Source organism: Dipodomys merriami, unplaced genomic scaffold, assembly GCF_024711535.1.
Source record: "Dipodomys merriami isolate MVZ:Mamm:240054 unplaced genomic scaffold, mDipMer1.0.p SCAF_4, whole genome shotgun sequence".
Classification (NCBI taxonomy): Eukaryota; Metazoa; Chordata; class Mammalia; order Rodentia; family Heteromyidae; genus Dipodomys; species Dipodomys merriami.
This window is the reverse complement of record NW_027205603.1, coordinates 89,597,846-89,605,580: the sequence shown is the minus strand read 5'-3', so window position 1 is coordinate 89,605,580 and position 7,735 is coordinate 89,597,846. Positions and strand designations below refer to the sequence as shown.

General features: G+C 40.3%; 1 non-coding gene across 1 annotated transcript; it reads right to left on the bottom strand.

Annotated features, from left to right (window-relative positions):
* Positions 1 to 419: 419 nt before the first annotated feature.
* Positions 420 to 522, bottom strand: LOC138806447 (U6 spliceosomal RNA). The gene has a single exon (XR_011365888.1). It is a non-coding gene; the product is annotated as a U6 spliceosomal RNA (small nuclear RNA).
* Positions 523 to 7,735: the final 7,213 nt, after the last annotated feature.

The following is a 7,735-nucleotide window of genomic DNA, read 5'->3' as shown; positions in this document are numbered from 1 at the left end:
TATACAGATTTTTTTTGTTGGTCATGGGACTTGAACTCAGGGCCTGGGCTCTGTCCCTGAACTTTTTCACTCAAGACTATCACTCCACCACTTTGAGTCACAGTGCCACGTCCAGTTTTCTAATGATTAATTAAAGATAAACATCTCATGGACTTTCCTGCCCCAGGTGGCCTCGAACCATCATCCTCAGATCTCAGCCTCCTGAATAGCTAGGATTACAGGCATGAGCCACAAGAAGCTAACCTACAGAGAATTCTTGATTGCATTCTCTCCTCACCTTTCCTCTTCATTTGTCTGTGCCTCTCCTCCTGACCCCCACCCCACCCCTTTCATGTACTCATTTCCTGGTGTTCATTTTGTTGGACTTTGCCTTTGCCTTTCTAAGGGTTTAAACTATTTGAATTCTCCTTTAAATCTACAAAAATAAGGATTGCTTCATGAATTTGTGTCTCATTCTTGCACAGTGGCCATGCTAACCTTTTCTCTACTATTCCAGTTTTAACATATGTGCTGCTAAAGCAAGCATGCTACTGCTGTCCTTGAACCTCTATGTGTCTCGGTTTTTCCACCTGACCATTGAAGGTGAAAGCTATATAATGGAGTCTTATAAAGACTGAGAGTGTGGTGAGTTTATGGGAATAACTGGCATGGACAATGCCCAAGAGCCTTCACTTTTGACGATGGAGAAGATCGTTGTAATGATGAAGAAGAAACAGAAGGAGAGAAGCTAAAATATACACTCATGAAAAGAACTGTGAAGATCACTAAGTAAGCAGGACTCTAAGTAAGGCTCTTGAGACTTCTCTGCTATTTTAGAAGCAGAGTCAGAAAAGATTAAGGGATGATGGGAATTTGAGATCAGCCTTAGAGGATGGATTGGATTTGACATTTGTTTATTTACTGACTTCATCAACAATATTCATCAAATGCTACTCATGTCCCAGACAAAGTGCACAGTGAATAAAATAGGTATGGGAGTACACTCCAACAGACTGTGGATCCTTGGAGGGTGGAAAGCAGGACATCAAGACAGACAGGATAAACTGAAGTCTCATCTCACCTGCTGTACTCGCAGGATCAGAATGACTATTCACACATGAAAGATCCCTTGAGGAGTTAAACCCACTCTGCAAATCCTGAAGGGGAACATTGACATGTAATTAGAATTTCTTGTTTATTAGGTTTGAGCCTGGCAGGGTGATTTTTCACACGGGTGCCAGGCCCTGTCTCCTCAGTCACATTAACCCTACCTTCATTCCAGCCTGGCCCCCTCAGATGACTCTCTAATCCTATGCCAATAGCTAACAACACACCCAGAGCAGCTGCTGATGAATAAACACTGCATCTATTTTCAGCTTCTTCGCCATAAATTTTGGCAGATCTTCACTCTGAAATTTGTGGGTAACCTCTGAGCATTTTAAAAAATAAATGCCCTTCTTAAATGTTCCTTGAACAACTGTAAACAGACAACAGGTCTGCTCTGTGATTTGAAACTGATGAGCAAGAGGTGTACAGTGAGCTCCCAATTAACAAATCTTTTGACAGAACAAAGTCTCCTGTAGCAGTCTCTTCTGGCTGGAGGTGGGAACCTCTTTGGTTAGCAGGAGAGGAGGAGCAGGAGACCCACTCCAGATGCTGGATGTGAATAAGTCATTGTGAAGGAGTTTATTTCAACACCAATTCTTTGAAGGATCAATCTGCTTCAAGTAAGTTAGGGAAATATGAATAAAACCAGGTGTGTCAAACATAGAAGGGTGAACAGGAACAAGAATTCTAAAGTAGATTTGTGTCTGGAAGTCATTCAAATAGATACCATTCGCAGCATCCTGTTGCTGGGGATGGATTACCAAGCCCAGGTACTGAGGTGGACCAGCTCAGACCTCCAGACAGAGCAATCACTGCAGCTGGTTCTTCAAACATAAGGTCCAAAGGACTTGACTTCCACCAGGCTCTCGGAAGGACCCAGACTATGACTGTATTCCAGGAACCTGAATCATTCCTGAAGTGTTCAGAAAGAAATGGAATATTGTAAACTCAAATAAAACTCAGGGTAATAGGTATCATAAGATTCTAAAGAAGTCAAGCTGGCTGAAAAGTCCTAATATGAAGAACTAAGTTCAGGTTCCAGCCACAGAATGAAGTAGAATATGGCCAAGTTGGGATAGTAGCACAAATGGTATATTTTAGGAAGGCTGTGCAGGGCTGAAATGAAGTGTGGTGTTGAAATGAGACATGACAACTTCAAGGGAAAAAAGAGTTCCAGGGAAAGACTCTTTCCTTCCAGACCAAGCATTCATCCATTCACTCAATCATTCATCCTCTCATTTATTATAGTCACTTATTCATTTTCTTGTTTTAGATGACCATCGAGTCAATGAATTCACACACATAATCAACACAGTCAGTATTACACATACCAGTCCTTTAATTCAGTCATTTGTTCCCTCTTTCATTTATTCTTTTCTTTGTTCCTCCTTTTTTAAAAATGTTTTTATTGCAAAAATATTATTTGTTCTTTCAATCACAATTTAGTCAGACATATACTGTCAACAATTTGTTTCATCCATTCAGTTATATCTTTTATTCAGCCAATCAATTAATTTCTCACAATGACAGGCAGTTATCTGACTCTTACTCATTCACTTATCCAGTTAGTTCTTGTATCTGTCAATCAGTCATTCTATCATTTTTGTCCTCATTCATTGGAGGATGCATTTGCACACTCAGAGCTCGCCTCTAATTCATTTTATCACTAATGTATTTATTTATTCATCATTCTTTTAGCCACTTAGATAATAGGGGGCAATTATTAGCCATACTGAACTCATTCACTAAGTCTCCTGAGATTAGATTCAACTCTATATATTTGTCCAATTAAACTTGAATCTGCACAATAACCTGAAAAAAAAGTTCTGCCCTAAATTCCCCATCTTTGTTAAAAAAAAAAAAAGAAAGAAAGAAACATAAGCCCCAGAATCTGATATAAGAAGTGTGTGTACACTAATAAGCCTGGAAAGTTCATTCTCCCGAGACCTGCTTCAGTGACTGGGTGGATTTAGGCTCCAGAAAGTCCTTGAAGAGACTACAGGGGCCACAGCATCTGGGACTGTCACATAATTCCAAGCATGGGGACAACCCTAGAATGATATTAGCAAAGTCTTTTTACTTACTACTTTCCCTGGACTGATGACTGATACAAAGAATTGAGAATATGAAGAAAGGTTTGAACAAAGAAATTATGGGAAACCATGCTGACTAGGTTTCTTTAGGTCTGGCTTACTTTGCTTAATACAATTTTTTTTCAAGTTTTTCCATTTCCTTGTGAATGGTACAATATCATTCTTTCTGGTGGAGGAGTAGAATTCCATTGGGTATGTATACCACATTTCCTTTATCCATTTTTTTTACTGAGAGGCATCTGAGTTGATTCCGTATTTTGGCTATGGCAAATAATGTTGCAATGACCATGGTTGTGCTGGTAGCTTTAGTGTGGCCTTGAATGTTTTCCTTCAGTTGTGGTAACTAGAATGTGCCTATAAATCTACAAGTAAACATATTGGACAGTTAAAAAAAACTCTATACTGGGACATGATAAATGAAACAGGTCTCTAGACATTCATACAGTGAGATCAAAAGAGAATATTCTCAGGAGGGGATCACAAAGGCTCAATACCTAAGTGCATCTGATCATATAATAATATTTATCAAAATGAACTCCAAGAAATGGAAACAAGAGATTTATTTCTTTGATGCTGTTTTTATTTTCTTTATTGTTTGTCTTGTTTCTAAGTTTATCTGTTTGGGGAGGGTAAGGAAGGAGCACAGAAATGGTGTGACAAAGTGAACAAATGCAGCAGTGATACTCACTAACCACTATGTTGAAAATGAACTATACAACTTGGGGGTGGAGTCAGGAGGGTAAAACTAGGAGAGAATAAGAGAAGGGGTTACAGTTATATGTCAGGTAGTCTATGTAACTGTAACACCTCTGTATATCACCAATACAATAACAATAAAAATATATTTTTTAAGTAAAAAAATCCAAATTCAATTACTCAGAATTAACAATTGCTATACTTAAGTAGATACACATATTTTAATTCAGTTTAACAAAAAATGAAATAATGGTACATTTAATAAATTATAAATGTATCATTCACATAATTTTTTATTTAAGAGCATTTGGTTTAATGGTATTACAGTTCAACTTTGTGATTACAATTAAAATGAACAATTTACAAATACAATAGCTTTAAGATAATTTGTCTTCGATTAGTATGTAGCACTTAAACATTTACAATGCCATAAAACCATGTGGTGTTTATGAGTTTAATATCACCTATTAGATTTATATTTGAGCACTCAGGAAATTTTGTTTGTTAATCAAAGAACTGAATATAGAACCTATCAAAATTATGAGCTCCTTTGAAAATCTCTAACTTTAAAAATTGGGTTAGATCTTCTTATAATTGCTAATTCTTGCTAGACTTTCACTAACAGAACAAAGTACACAAGCTTGAGTAAGAATGCCCCTTTTTTTGAAAACTTAATAAAGTTAATATTAAGTTTTGAAGCCCAGTGAGTGATCTTTCATAAACAAACATTCCTCAAAGACACTTTTTAAAGCTGCCAATCTCCATCCATATTAACAAAGGAGAAGGGGCTGCCCTGCCCCTTCCACAGGCCCTGCCTGCTCAGGAGGCTCATCTTACTGGGATGAATGGAAGCATCCAGGTAGGCATCACAGATGGTGATTGGACTTCTGTGAACATGCATTGCATATTTTTGTCATCCATGGAGCAGTGGCACATTAAGCTGACATGTATCTGAATGTCTGTCTCTTCGACCAAAGTGTGCACCCTGCAGATGGAAGGATGGCATCTTCCTCACCATAGTGGCTCCCGAAGCCAGCCCAGAGCCTAGCATACATCAGGTAACCGAGGGTGATGTTGATTACCTGGCAAAAGGCTAGCCAGACCCTTGCAGGTACAGAGGGTCTCCCGTAACAGCACTGCATGGGCAATCTACAGCTCTGATGATTTGCAAGTCTCCTTGGCTGGGGTGAAGCACATAGGGTTGTAGACTCTAAGGATTTCTCACTCTCTAGAAAATTGGTCTGGGCATTTCTAGTCCAGTGGTTTCCCCTGATTATCCCCCAGTGTGCATTTTAGACAGGCTGCCGAGGGGTGGTTCATGGAGAAATTCCTGAGCCAACTCAGGAGATCCAAGGTTACCTATCAGAGATAATAAAAAGCGAGTGTGGAAAAGGCTTAACAGCTGACAACATATTATATAAAGACCCCAGACAGTGAGCTTGCCTGGATCTATTAGGAAAAAAAAATACTTTGAGACAGAAGGGCTAAATTTTACCCTTGAAAACTCGTTCTCAAAGGCTCCCAAGAGGTGAGAGGTAAGTCAGAGCACAGCAGCTTCAGACAGGCTCTGTGAAGGGCCCTCTGGAGAAATGTAGACATTGTGGACCTGCAATCCTTCTCCAGCGCTTCGAGGCAGCTGCCATCATTTCCCTAAAACCAAGCTCTGACTTACCCCCAGTCTTGCTGGGGACCCTAAGCTCCTTCTCTTTGCCGACTGGTGATGGGCTACGTCCATTGCCTGGACACTACCTCTGTACTGTGACTGGACAAAAACTGCTGAAGACGAAGTCAAGACTCAGGGGCTATCAATGATTCCTGCACCATCTTTTCAGTGAGGGCCCTGGCTGGAATTTGAGCCCCAAAACTGCTCTGACTCCAAATATAAAGCTCCGGCCCCAACACTTCCTAAGAATCCTCAGCCCAGCCTGTTCTGCACACCTTCGTGCAGCGTGAAGCAGAACGCTCTGATGAGCCCAGACATCTTTCCTTAGGTTTTCCCCAGCATGAAGGCTCTCCCCCAGCCTCGTAGCTCTGTACAGGGAGCCCTCGCTCCTGATTCCAAGACACCTCCAGCAACCCGAATTTGAATTTCAAAAATACTAATTAAAGTACCGTCATTTTCCTGGGTTGCAGACAATTTTTAGCACAGAACTGTTTTTGTCTGCCTGAGAACAAAAATGTCCTTGGTCTCTCTCAGAAGAGCTTCTCATTACTCCATTTCTAACTCTATGTCTCCAGGAAAATAAACAGAAAAAGGAAGGGCAAAATAAAAATCTCCATTCGCCCTGCATAAGTAAATGTGGGAAGCGCATTGGACTTGCCCATGAGCTGGGTCGATGATAGACATGCTCTTGAAGGACCATCCATCCAAGCACCTCCACCCTTTGCTGCATCCTCTAAGCAAGGTTGTCCCGTTGAGCATGGGGGTCTACCTGCTTTTCTACATTTGGGGCCATCTTACTTGACAAATGGTTCTTATTACAGATAATTTTCCTCTTGGCACTGTTTCAGCCTCCAATTTAGGCTTAATATTAATGTGCCCTTAAGCCATTCTTGTAGGAGGCTGGCAGGAGTGAATTTATTCCCAGTGGTATCAGCATGAATTCTGATGAGTGCAAATGCTATATGACTTCATAATTTCCACACTCATAACCCTCCTCCATGACACTCCTGAGCCACAGTTGGAGTCCTGCCAAATGCTATAGGTGGCTGAAGGGGCGGACAGCAGAATAACCAGGCTTTGCCCTCATGGTCTTTTCTAGCTCACCTCCCTTCATGGTCAGAACTAAAGCCTCCCTTTGCTGTTCTTTCAAGTGTTCTTGTTTGTGTTGCTTGCTTCAGTATAAAGCAAAAATGATTCGTTGCTGGATTTTATAGAGATTCCTTTTTTTAGTCACTTTTGACAATCATAGGTGTAATCACAAATGTCCATGATTTGATGGGAAGAAAACTTCAGTAAGGTAGCAAATACAACCTTTGGATTTCCTGAATGCCCAAGAACTTTTCAAATTATAGACCCATATATCCATGTACATCCTGAGTTTGCACACTACTAACTGAGGCCTTTGTTTTAGACAAAAGTAAACTATCATTTAAAAATAATTAAGGTCCTTTAGCAGTAAGACAACATAAGAAAACCTTCTCCAATAAAAATCTCTAAAATCAGAATAAATTCTTGAGTTCAATAAATCACTTTTCCCCAGAAGAGCTTTTAAAGTGGTTTTATCTCTTCCACTTAGGCTGGAAGCGATTATATTTGATTTTACTATCTCCTCTGTCCCTCGCACACATGCGTACGCATGCACACACACACACACACACACACACACACACACACACACACACAAGCACACACTCACAAAAAGCACACATGCACACCCACGTGCACATATAACACATTACCAAGTTCAGTCAACTCTTCTAGGTCAGTGTCGCTCCCTTTTCACTCTCTCCATCACTCTCATGTATTCATCCACCCATCCTTCCACCCATCCATTCAACCATCAGTGCAATCATCCATCCATCGATTTATCTACTCACCCACCTACTCCCCCTTTTCATCTCTTCTATAACTACCTGTGAAAACCTGTATATCCATGCTTGACTTGAACTTCAAACCGCAGGAAAAATGACTTCTGTGTAGGCTAGTATAGGACTCTCCCTGTGCCACATCTTCTACACAAATGAAAAAAAGCTTCAGTATGTGAAGTCTTTGATGTATAAACTGCAAACATTGACAGGGAAATGGAACCAGTGTACTCCTTCCATTTTTTTGAATTCTTTCTCAGTATCATCAGTATTATCACCAATCCAAGGTAAAGAAGGAGACAAGACATAGTGTCATTTTCTCGTGTGGCTTC